We start from the raw sequence: 12945 nt of genomic DNA on the forward strand, positions 1-12945 counted from the left end.
TTTTCGAAGTAGCTCTTTTTTTTTTTTTTTTTACAAATCAGAGCCATTAAACACTAAACCCGATTACAGATTTTAACCATAATGCGCCTGATGTGCGGCAAATCTTGGTTTTGGGCGAATTTAATCAAAATGAGTAACAATTTGTTTTAATGAGTTTGTCTTGGGAACGGAACCGTTTTCCGAACCCCGGCCTGAGTCACTGTTTACCCCCCCCCCCCCCCCAACAGGGGGCCATTCACTCTCACATAAAAGCTTTTTTTTTTTTTTTTTTAATCTCATTCATGAAGGATTATTTCACAACTCATCCAAAAAGATGACTCACAGCCTGGTATGTGATTAGATCCACCCACACATGGAGCACATTAAAGCAAAACCCTATCAGTGGAGTAAAAACCAAAGAGTGTGGATCACTTGTCGCAAAACTTTAACCTTGACGTAATCAAATTCAGGCGGCACAACCGGTAGGCGAAGCGAAGCAGCAGGAGGGGTAAGTGGCGTGAAAAGTAAATTTAACACAGGAGCTGTATGCAAGCCTGAAGCTGAAATGCCACTTGTTCGCCTGAGCCTTCAGAAATGCCCCACTAAATACTTCACACTGAGATTTAGTATTAGATCTCTCACATTCCACTGGCATAACAAACAGGGCGGGGAGAGAAGGAATCCTCCCCTTTTTGTATTGGGTGGGAGTCACAGAAGAAAAAGGTCTTGATGCTCCCGGTGTCATTCCAAACCAAGTACAACACCAAGAGAATCATTTCTCACAACGCATGTATGTGGCAGGTATTTTGGCTGAAGCACAGACAACAGGAATGAGTTTAAATGGAGGTGTTCAGTCGTGTGGAAGTTCAAGCGGCCAAATAGATTAAAAAAATAAATCAATCAATTTCTGAAATCCAGCAGCAGAAAATCCTCCATACTCCCCTTTTAAATCTACAATAACAATCATGAACCCTCCTCTTTTTAACACATGAGGCAGAAAAGAAAAGACACATCATATGACTACAACACAATCACATTCCATAAAGTTGCCACCATTGAAAAGAAGCTAATAAGTGTTTTAATGCTGCGAATAAACCTGGACAGAAAATGTTTGTTGTGCTTGAGAAAAAAATGTTTCGCTTACAATGTATGCAAGAAGTATTACAACAGTATTTCTTCCATCAATTTTGCGACTAATGTGTGAAAATAAAATGTGGACAAAATAATAACTTGAGGTCAACTGCGAGTAATTCTTCTCAAAGGCTTGACTCTTCATAGAGGCTGGTGGGAAATAACAAGCAAAAGATGCAGCAAATTTGCTATGAAATCTATGAAATCTATCTTTAAAGTTACAATTCAATTCAACAATATATGAATAAACATACTTTTTGTATGTGTTGTTTAGAAAACTTTTAGTAAAAACATTTATAGAACTAGAACTGTGCTAACTGCTAATTCAGTTCAAAGTCTAACATCTAACAAAAAACATTAAAACAAGTCAAATCTACTCTTCAATCAAAGAAGAAAGTGCTTTTCTCTTTTGTAGTCATTTCCAATAGTAATTGTTTGGCTATGTGAAAATATAGACATGTTCATCACATATACTCTGAGCCACAGCAAAGAAAACGTTTAGATTTAAAGGTTATTGTGGCACTACTCCACTGGTCAGGCCCGCTCAAGATGCAATTGGGATTTATGTGGTCCCTCAAATAAAATGTGTTTGACACCCCTGGCTGAATTGGAATACAATGGGATTTCTGAGGGGACGCCTTAAAGGGACAGTATCTGGGAAAAGTAGTTTCAGACATTGGGTGAACTGAGGGGCTCCACCAACGAACAGCTTAATTATGAAATCATGAAAAAAAAGCTTCTTTATTAAGGTTTGTTCATATTAAAAATCTGAGTGATTATGTATTAGGCCCACTTTAATTTGAATTTCTGTCTTGTTAAAGAATTGTGGTAAGTGAGTAAACTCAGAAAAATCGAAACAGATGCTAATCAAAATGTGGACAAAATAAATGTGTTGCATCAGCATGTTGTTCTAGCGATGATGTAAGAGATAGTGCCGTTGTAATTCGAACAATGGCTCACTGATGTGTTGTTTTAACATGCAACTAAAAGATCGTTATTCCTTTTCAACCCTGAGCAAACTTGACAGAAGCCTGTGGCTCAACGTTGGCAAAAAAAATAAATACAAAAATCAAAGCCCAAGTGGGTAATAAGTGATGGAAAACTGCTTTCCATCAACTAGCATCTGCATTTCAGAGAAGAAAACTTGGACTGAAGACTGCATTTATCCATGACCAGATAAACAGGATGCCATACCCCTTATTAGGAGAATTGAAGGCCTCCATTAGCAGTCCGTTTGAAGGACGTATTATTATTTGGGTTGGGTCCCAAAATGAGTCACATGACAATTTCTGGTCAGCAAACATAAAACAAGAGAGCTGGTCGGGACAGTCGTAGCAACGGGCATGTGACTGAGCCAAAACGGCAAGAACCCTCAAACAAATATGTCTGATGTGTGCGTCCGAGGCAGCCAGTTTGTTTTTCACCGAGGGGCGCTGAAGTCTGATCAAAGTAAATCAAAGAGATGATGTCAATTTTATTCTGTAAATCTTTTACACTGTGATCTGTCATGAGCGAGCAGGGCTGTGGAGTCCAAACGCTTTTGATTGATGAAGATGATACTCAAACCAAACACTCATAAATACTGAAAGAACTGCATGGGAAGTGCAGGAATATGAAGGATTTAGGATGTTGGGAGCCGACTTGACGTTACCACTTCTTACCGACATCGATTTGACATGTTTGTGCCAATTTCAGGCAGAAACGCAAAAAAAAAAAAAAAAAAAGAGGAAAGTTTGTATGACACCATTTCAGACTGAAATCTTTTCCAGGCTACCTTTTGTCTTGAGCGATTCCCTCAGAGTCGCAGAGCGAGAGGCTGCTTTCACTGGTACTGTGCTTGCAAACAGAACAGACTTTTCATGCAAGGGATCTGAAGAAACATATGGCTTTGATTAGAGGGCAGGGCAACGAGAGAGCGAGAGAGCGAGAGAGAGAGAGAGAGAGAGAGGCCAGATAAAACTGCAGAGGAAGACAGAAAGGTGGTCTGTGTGTGTGTGTGCATCAGTAAAACAACAGAGGGAGAGGGCTGACTCAAGCAGTGACAGAGTTTTCACGCTGGATGAGCGCATGAATGCGAAGTGCGTGTGGGGAGGGTGCGTGCGCCCATTAACAAAGGCCGAATAAAAGATGACTCACAAGAGAGCTGGATTTGAAAAACAGTGCTCTGTGTGCGAGCTCTTCTTCTGCACTTGTGGGGACATTAACCCGATTGCACACTGACCCATGAGGAAGCACAGCAGTGTGTGGACACAACACGACATCTCCCATCAGGAACATGTGCACATTTTAACGTGAAAGCGTGTTTGCGGCTACAATGAGATCAGTGGTAGGTGGGGAGAGATTACATCCAAGTTTACAGGAAATGAATGTAAGTCATTGCAATGTTCCCTGAAGGCGTGGAAAGAGAACAGATCTTTATCTGCAAAATGGCCAATGGAGGTGTGTTTCAAAAATAAAGAGGTTTTATGGCAAGACTACGGTTTGGGATGATGTTTAATAATAGGATGTATTCGCTGAGGCGGAGTTCAGTGCCAATCTGCAGAAAAAGAATGTACAGTAATCAGAAGCGACGACAACGTTTCTGAAACACTCCCACTGTGCATGCACGCCACGGCCGTAGTAAAGAGTTCTTCTGGACGATCCACAATGATAACAGAGTGGCATGCTCACTGCAGAGTTTTGAGTGTTTCTGTGTAAACGGACATCGTTTGGGAACGTCGCCATGTAAACGCAACATATTGTGAAATGAGAACAATGCGTTTTTCACTTGAAACGTCATGTCAACGGAATCTCAGACTCTTTGGTATCTAGAGGTACAACATTTGTACTGTAATCATCCAAAAAGTGAATGTTTTCTTTCTCTAGCATCGGAAAACCAGTTTATTTCCCCTTTTTTTTTTATTAAAATTTCCTCTGCCAATTGCTCATTGTACAAATGCTTTTTAATAATGTCACTAGAATTTGGGACCATAAAGAACATTATGTAATGAGTGTATGCTTTACCTACTATCAAGAATGTCATGAAGGATTAATTCTGTGCAGCCTGTTAATTAGTCTGACACAAACTTTAAAATAAAAAATAAAAAAATCACATCAGAGGCAAACAAAGTCTCAGCCAATGGAGGATTTGGTTTCAATATTGGAATCTGTTGCGTGGGATCTGGTTTATATATACATCAATTGCTTTATTTACAATTCCCCTTTGCCGACCATTTGATCATGTTCACACATCCCGTCGGAATTACGCACCGCAGTACAGCTTGCATAGTGACACGCTGGAGAGCAAAGTGGGCTATGTATTAAAACACCACTTATTAAGGAGGCGTCTAATGTAAGCGGTGCAAAAAATATCGTGAGAACAGAAAAAAAGCATGAAAGTGACGATCTTAAACAAGAAAACGTTCATAGCGTTGATTGCTTGTTGAGGCTTATCACTGTCAACGTGTAAACTCCTTCAACTGACAAACGGCAGAAGAAATACTGAATGCTAAAACTCAGAGATGATGTAGACGGTTGGCAGTGTTTGAAACATGGCAGTGAGCTATTGGGATCCAGGGTGGATGGATCTGCTCGCACTATCTGCTCCTGCAGAGTTTTGGCCGGAGCAGGTTTAATACATCAAACCACCACGGGTCCACGGCGGCTCGCAGCTGTGCATCTGTGCTTCAAGTGCATCATCTGAAGGAATATTCAGCCCCCCCCCCCCCCCCCTCAACACTGCTCACGGGAACTAACTGGCCCAGTTTGTACTTGCAATCTGTGGATTTGAGTTATTCAGTCCTTTTTCTTTGAATAAGATATTTGCCACAATCAAAAGAAGAATTGGGAAACAGCCCATGTTTTTTCATACTGAAGGCTCCTTCAGTATGTTGGCGAGGCGAAGTGTGTCCTCCTGATTTTGCCAAAATATTACAGTGAAGCCAAATGGACAGTCTTTCTCCAGAAGAACCTTAGGGGGGGTTAAAAAATGAGCAAAAAATTATAATAATATGTCTACATTATATATTTAAACCCACAAACATCATCTAATCTCTTGACCTGCCCTGGATGCTACCCTTTTCTTTGGTGTTCCCCAGGGCTCTGTACTTTTTTTTTTCAAATGTTTCTCTCCATTGGCCACTTTTTTCTTAAATAAATGCATTTCTACTGTTTTACAGACAATACAAAAATGTTTTTTCCACCAAACCGGCCAGCCCTCTGCCAGTGTGTACTGGCACAAATCATGGTACTCATCTTCTGAACTGGAACCTAAGCTATTGCCTCCAACTTTTCCATTTCCACCCTCATCCTTGAGAGTCTTGGTGTCACCTTGGAATTGCTCCAACTGGTGTTGAACATGAGATTTTTTTTTAAATCATAACAATCCACTGCTCACATCACACCTGTCCTGCAGCCATTTCACCGACCTCTCCATACATTCAACTTTGAGTTGATTGCTTTTATAAACGCGCTCCTCGACACCTGCCAGACCGTCTCCTCATCGGTTCAGAGTCCCTCTGGTCTGCTTTTCATGCATGAGACTCATCCTTTCTGCATTTTCATTTCAGAAAAGTCTCACACTCACATGGCAACGGTGTGAAAACGATGCCCAGTCACACAGAAACGGCAATCAAGAATGAAAATGATGTTAACTGGCATGACCCGCCACAAGATAGTTAATAATGGTCTGTTTGGACAGACGACAAAGTTGGAGCGCTATTTCAGGGAACTCTCCACTATAAATCTACCAAGTCCCAGAAGAATATGGACATGACACTCTGGAGGCAAACGTTGTTATTGTCCTTCTACTCTTGAATGTGCAACTGAACTGTAGCGTGAGTGAGGAGTGGCGGCGTTTCAGAAGTGTTGCGTTTTCCGCCATTTTCACAGGGTCAGAGCGTTTTTGAAATATTCCACCTTGGGAGCCGTTTTCAAAAAGTTTTAAGTTGCATTTTAAGTGGCTGTGAACACCGTTGTCCTGTGAAAAAAAAAAAACACCAAAAATGCAACAATTCTGCACCCCAACTTTGAAAAGCCTTTCCTCCTGACATCAGTAACACTGAATTGACCTGAACATTTTTACATTCTTTTTTTTTTTTAACACATACAGTACATACTTTCACTTTTAGTTTTAAATCCCGCCCTTTTAAAACTAGCTGCTCATCATGATTATTATTGTTTTGGTGCATATTTAATTATTTCTAATCTAAATTTAACATGCTTTAACTGTCCCTGCCTGGTGTCCTTGAACACTTGTTTATATAATATGTATTATTATTATGGCACAGAAAAACGGCCTTTCACGTTCATGCCCCGTCTCACAGAAACTAAGTCAACTTGAGTAAAAGTCTCTTCAGTGCAACTTAAGTTTATGTGTGCAAACTTGACTTTGTGCAAAAAAACATGAGCAATTCTAGGAAACGAGTCCAACCAGTCGCCTGAGTTCCACCTGAGAAACACTGCCACTCCTCTTCGCTTGCCGAAACACACAGATTAATAAATTGCGCGTGCATTTAATGGATTCTTGCGCTATTTTTTTCGGCAGCGATTTGGATTAAAGGCCCCACGTTTTAATACTACGCCCAGTTAAGAGTCTTACAGCTTAATACAACAGTTCCACAATAAATCCTCTCTTCATGAGGGTTTTAAGGGTTCACTGTTGGTGGAGGCCGCTTCGGGCTCGGTTCGACACCGTGGTCACTCTGGAGGTTTTTGCCGAGCCCATTTATTTGAAAGAGGGGGTAAGCTCAGTAACAGAAACACATCAAATGCAACAGCAGTTCAAAAGCACCACAAACTGTTGCAGTTTCTCCCAAAAATAACTGGCAAAACTGTGGCAATGGAGGGTTCTCATTATGTGTTTACTGTAAATTGCCTCCCAAATGTCTTTTGTCCCTGCGGCCTCTCACTTCGTGGTGTGAATAGGAGGCCTGTTGTGGGTCAGAGTGTTTATTTTCACCACCTTGCCCGTGTGTGTGTGTGTGTGTGTGTGTGTGTGTGTGTGTGTGTGTGTGTGTGTGTGTGTGTGTGTGTGTGTGTGTGTGTGTGTGTGTGTGTGTGTGTGTGTGTGTGTGTGTGTGTGTGTGCAGAACAGAAATCCAGGAGAAAAAACAAAATTCCTTCTTCTTGCGCTCTGGATTTGATTCATCTGAGCTGTGGAGCTCATTTGCTCTGTTCAATTTCTGGAAGGCATCACACACATACAAAAAAAATTCCCAAAAAATGTACCATCCCACCACCGAAAGGATGTCTCACAAGACTTTATGTAAACACTGATATCACCTGTCACACCCCCCCAAAAAAACCTTTGCACGGGAATGAGGATGATGGAGTGCACAAAAAAACAAACTTTTGTTTATCTAAGTTTTACCTGCAGAACCAAAACACACAAACAAAGTGTAGCAGCAGTCCATGCACTGACTCATGCAGAGCACATGAAGCGGAGTTTAAATCCGGGATTGTGTTGACGTGGAGCAATAAATTGGAGTTAATTCTGCCCTAACAAACCAAAAGTAGATGCAGAAGCTTTGCTGCAGGGGCTGATTCGGGGTGAAGCTGAAGCTCCCGGCTGCTGCTTGCCTGTTTGAGCCCCTTCAATCTCCAGCAACAGACTCGTGCAACGCGACCCGAGGAAAGTTGTCGAAAAGTTTGAAGCGATGGAGCGACAGAGCAAACTCACCCTCCCCGATGTCGTCGAAGTCCACTTAGCATCCACTGATTCCCCACATGAGGACCGGCGGTGAAGTTCTGGATGAGTGGAGCCGCTTCATGTCTCCGCTGGAGGACAGTTCATGATGCGGCGGCGGCTCGTGCTGCGGTGGGAACCAACGCGCTCTCTCTACGGTGACGCCTTCAGGGTGGCTCGGAATCCTGAGCTCCAGGTTCACAATTCTGTTGAGCATGGTTTACCCACTCATTTTCCAACAACTGATAACCGGTTTTGTTTGTTAATTTTCAGTTATTGATGCTTGTTGTTTATTAGTTCCCAATAATTATTGCTGTTGTTGTTGTTGTTGTTTCTGTATTAAATAAGTGATTTTAAAGGGGTTATATGGCACAAAATCCACTTTCTAATGGTCTTCCAACCACAATTAACCGTCCCATACCTTGAAATGATGCCCCAGAAGTGAAGAAAGTCTGTCATCTCTCTTTCTGGCTTGTTTTATTTTTTTAAGTATATAGTGTCATAAATAGTGTCAACAGAAAGTTTGCATATTACCACCTTACGGTATATTATGAACAGGTGAGTGTTGCAAAATAAAATGTTGACGAAGGCCAGTGTGTAATTTTCCTAGATACGTGTTGTTTTAGGTTATTTTGAAACTAAAGCTTTGTTGTGTTAAAATGTATAGTACAGTTTCACCTGAATTTAAAGGTGTGGGTTTTTGTTTTCGTGCAAAAACATGCATTGGGGGTAAATGGTGACTCTCAGGGATGCACAGTTCTCCCCATGTGCCTGGGTTTCCTCCAGGTACTCCAGTTTCCTCCTGGAATCCAGAAACATGCCCGTGTTTAATTGGTGAACCTAAATTGGTCCCTGTCTGTTTGCCATGTAATTGGAAATCAAGGTTGTGACTGTCAGTAAGGATCAGCACCAGCCAACCTGAATGGGATAAATGGGTATAGAAGCTAGATTGGTTGGTCAAAGTTCATATTACATTTTGAAAATTGCTGCATAACTAACATTAGTATTGATATAGTGTTTGTTTATTTGTTTGTTTCAATGAAAGAATTGCTGTTTTTTTATGCTCTGCACAAATTTAGTCCACATACCATGTAGCTGAAATTGCATGCAAGTATTTCACAGGTAGCAAAACACATTAATGAATTTCCGGGACTGCTGGTAAGTTCATTCAATGGGTCTAGATTATTTTACAGTGACATGTGAGGCGAATTGTTTGCTTTACAAAACAGCTTTTTGTAATAGAATATCACATTCTTAATTAATTTGCTAAGAGACTCTGATTGCCATTTGTATTGTAATAGCGATATGTCCGAGTGCACCTGAACGCAGCATGCGTCTCAACCAGTAGCCAGACGGGTCGTGGACAGGAGGACAATAAGTTCAACACTGAACGCGCGTGTGTCACTACATTGGAATGTTTGGCAATCGTTACTCACTGTTGTTAATGTCTCACATTTTGCATCATATTCTATGCATTCCTGTAATTGGCCTAAAATGAACCAAACCCATTTACTGAACAACTCTGTGTGTGTGTGAGTGTGTGTGTGTGTGTGTGTGTGTGTGTGTGTGTGTGTGTGTGTGTGTGTGTGTGTGTGTGTGTGTGTGTGTGTTATACGCATTACATTTTTTTTTTGCATTTGGGGTTCATTCATCACTCTATATTTCACAATAATTACTTCCAAATAGCCGCACCAGTCATTTCCACTGCAGGTTGCCTTGCACTTTACATTCTGACATTTCAGTCCTATAATTGATCCATCTGGCTCCTACTCTCTTGAGGCACATTTCTGTTATTTGAATTAAATCGACATATATATCACAGGCCAGTTTTGCATAGGTTGAAAAACTAATTGATATTCAGATTGTATGTTCATATCCTCTTGGTTATTGCTAAAGTTGTTTTTTTTAAAAAGGGGAAAAAAGTAGGTTAGAGTTGTAGACTTTCAATTTTTTCCACATCTGAACGTGCGCGAGAGAAATGCCCTTTTCCACTTCACAGCCTGTAACTACATTTATTTCAACCTGGAAAATGAGGGATTATTTTCCAAATCCCTCCGATGGGAAGTCTTATGCCATCCAGCAGGAATGTGCTATACCCTTCCATCCTTCCAGCTTTCCTCCACCCAAGAACAAACCTGTGGGAATCCCCAGACCCTTCATGACCAGGCATTTTTACATCTCACGTGCCTGCGATGACAGTTTATTAAGACTTCCTCGAGTGAAGTGAGAACAAACCCCACACAGAAAAAAAACTGGTTTAATTAACATTACGTGGGGAAGCGTATTGAAAACCTGTCCTCAAATACTATCAATGCTAATTTGCTTTCATTGTACTCCACTGCAAGTACATAATACACCTTTGAAAGACACAGGTGATGAAATGATGTACACATAATGCTTGATTTTTATTGTATTGACAAACAAATTTGTAACAAAAATGATGGTAAAATGACTTGAATGCTTGTTTTGAAAAGGGGACAAAAGCTAATGTCCCACAAAACTGAATTTTAATACCTGAAGGTGATTTTCACTTATACTGTAAATCTGGCTAAAGTTCCCTCAAAGGTTGTACACCTGTTGTGTTTTATGACTTGATGCTTTTCAAGTACAAAATCTCAACTGTGAGAAACTGTAATTACTCACTGCTGATTTTGAATGATGCAAAATTCATCTTTGTCTCACGTTCAAGCTGTAACTGATTGCGGAGAAGATTGTATTAATTCAACTTGGCCATGACTTTCTGGAGTTTTCTTAAACTCCAGAAAGTCTAGTGTAATACTGCATTACACTGTATCACGTTCATCCCAAATTGTTGTATTAATGAAGATTGCTTAAGGTTTCGAAGACGTTTCACATCTCATCCAAGAGGCTATCGCAGTTTTGATAAAGTCCAGTTGCTATTACACAGAAAAAAACAACTATAATGGCCTGATAACTGTGCAAGTTATGTTCATATCTTTGCTTCATCTGATCTGACGATGCAGAAACTATTTGGAATTGCTGAGTAATGTAAAGCCACAAAACTCTTCTTCACACACTTTTTGCCTTTAAAAATATCTGCCTTTTCTTGATTAACTCAATTTAAAATCCCCTCAATGATTACTTTTTTTTATTTTTGCTGTAACAGTAACTCAAATTGAAATCTTGATCACTCTGAAACTGAGGTTTACTTTATTGTATTGATTTTACAGTTTATATAACCATGGAGACAAAGCTCCCACAGTTACAAAAGCTGGTGATGTGATAACAACCCAGTGGTAAGTAAACATGCGGTCAAGGGGAAGACCACAATAAAACTCATGAATGCCAGTGCTGTATGTTATATTTTTCTGGGAAATTAAAAAAAGTCATTCCCATAGAACAGGTGATGCCACACAGGTGTTTACTTTAAGTTCTCTTGACAATTCCCTATCAAGAACAAAATATAAAACTGTAAATTGTTATGTCCCTGTGAAGGAAAGAAGCTGTTTTTAACACTTCCAGTGGCAAGTGGTCATGAATGATTATAACTTACACAATATGACAATTACAGAATCCAAGCTCATATAAAAAAAAGATGCACATGGCAGTTGGGTAAACAACAAGTTTATATATTTAAAAAAAAACTATTACAGACATTCACTGGCAATTCTTTCCCTTTCAAAGCATATTTAAGGTATACATGTTCAATAGGTTCCACGTGAGTAAGCGATCTTTAAAGGGTTAAGAGGAGGTTGTTACTTTTGTGGACCCTGCCCTCTGCTGTTAAATTAAGTTCATTACATATGCAAGCACATTGTATTATTTTCCACTTCTGCCAGAACAATGTTGTTAATAGAAGAGGCACTGTTCCCCCTCAAACAAACCTCAGTTCAATAATCACACAGTGGTGTGTGTTGTGGTTGACGGTGTTAAACAGCAATAATACAAAGTGACTTCTCTGCAACTGTAAATAGAAAGAAAACAAAAAGTGGTAGGACTTTAAGTGGCAGTCTTTATTTTTCAAGATTCTCAAGTTATTCCACCCCGCAACAAAGAAGTACTCTTTTCCTGTCCCGCTTGTTTCTGCTCACTGCTTGGCCTAAACAATTCGCCCTGCCGAGATCCAGAGTTTGTGTCTCCATCTGCATGCACTTAACCCTCTATGTGGGCTGCAACCTTGTGCTTCTGCACGACGTGGCTTTACACTGCAGCACAGCCCACTCGTTCTGTTACGAATACACAAAGCCTGGAAGGGGGAATAAACAAACATACAATGCCAAGTACTCAGTCGGTTACTGTGGCAGCAACAGCGGCGCGGCGACCTGACTTGACGTACAACAAGTTTCATTCAGGTGGAAACGATTCATTCAAGAAGATTTTAAAAGTGTGAAAAGTCACGAGCAGCGACAATTAAAGTTGTACATCTACCAGGTATTTATTATTGCATCGCAAACAAATAATACACATGAATAACAATATTGGTGCGGTACAGTGGTTTTCAAAGTATGGGGCAGGCGTGGTGGTGTCAGGGATCCACAGTGGAGGAAAGCGAAACAAGTAGGAGGGTAACGTTGTGAGGTAATCGAAGAAAAGGAACATTTTAGAATCTAATTCATTGTGGTTACAAGATTGGAAAATAATTGTAAGTGCAAATTCATAAATGTGAAAGTGATAACTATGTGAAGAACTAACCTGGTATTTAAAATTACAAGCATCAAACACAAAAAAAATGTCATTGAGATAATGTGGAAAAACATGAGGAAGTCTGGCGTTCAACCAAAACTGACGACTTGGTGTGAGTTTATCATGTCACACGTTAAAACAAAAAGCCCTTATATGATAAAAAGGTGTAAAACTATTTCAGTATAAACACACTCAAAACAGCTGGAGTTGGGTGATAAGGCTTATTGGTCATCAGCTTTCACCGAACAGACAATTGGAAACGGTGTATTGTCCAGACACTGCCAGCATCAAGTCTACCGAGCTATAGTATTAAAAGAAATTAGGAAGTAACTTAAAAGCAAATCATTTAGCTCAGCATCCAAAGTAAACAAAACATCCAACTGTACTATGAGCCTCTTTAGCCAACGTCACATCCATTTCAAATAATATGTAATGCTTGTTTTACAAGTTGAAATACAAAGTTCTTAGTGACCGATACTGTTAATTGCATACAGCACAACATTTGGATCAATTAGCTTCATGCTTTC

At 40.2% G+C, this 12945-nt stretch overlaps 1 protein-coding gene across 1 annotated transcript in view; it reads right to left on the bottom strand.

The window, feature by feature from the left end:
- The window catches only part of plce1 (phospholipase C, epsilon 1), an 87610-nt gene extending 79758 nt beyond the window's left edge, over positions 1-7852 (bottom strand). Inside the window, exon 1 of the mRNA XM_080517135.1 lies at positions 7769-7852. The gene's annotated coding sequence lies outside the window, so the exon portion shown is untranslated. The remainder of the gene's footprint in view (positions 1-7768) is intronic.
- Positions 7853-12945: the final 5093 nt, after the last annotated feature.

The sequence above is a fragment of the Blennius ocellaris genome (assembly GCF_963422515.1).
Source record: "Blennius ocellaris genome assembly, chromosome: 21".
In the NCBI taxonomy this organism is placed as follows: domain Eukaryota; kingdom Metazoa; phylum Chordata; class Actinopteri; order Blenniiformes; family Blenniidae; genus Blennius; species Blennius ocellaris.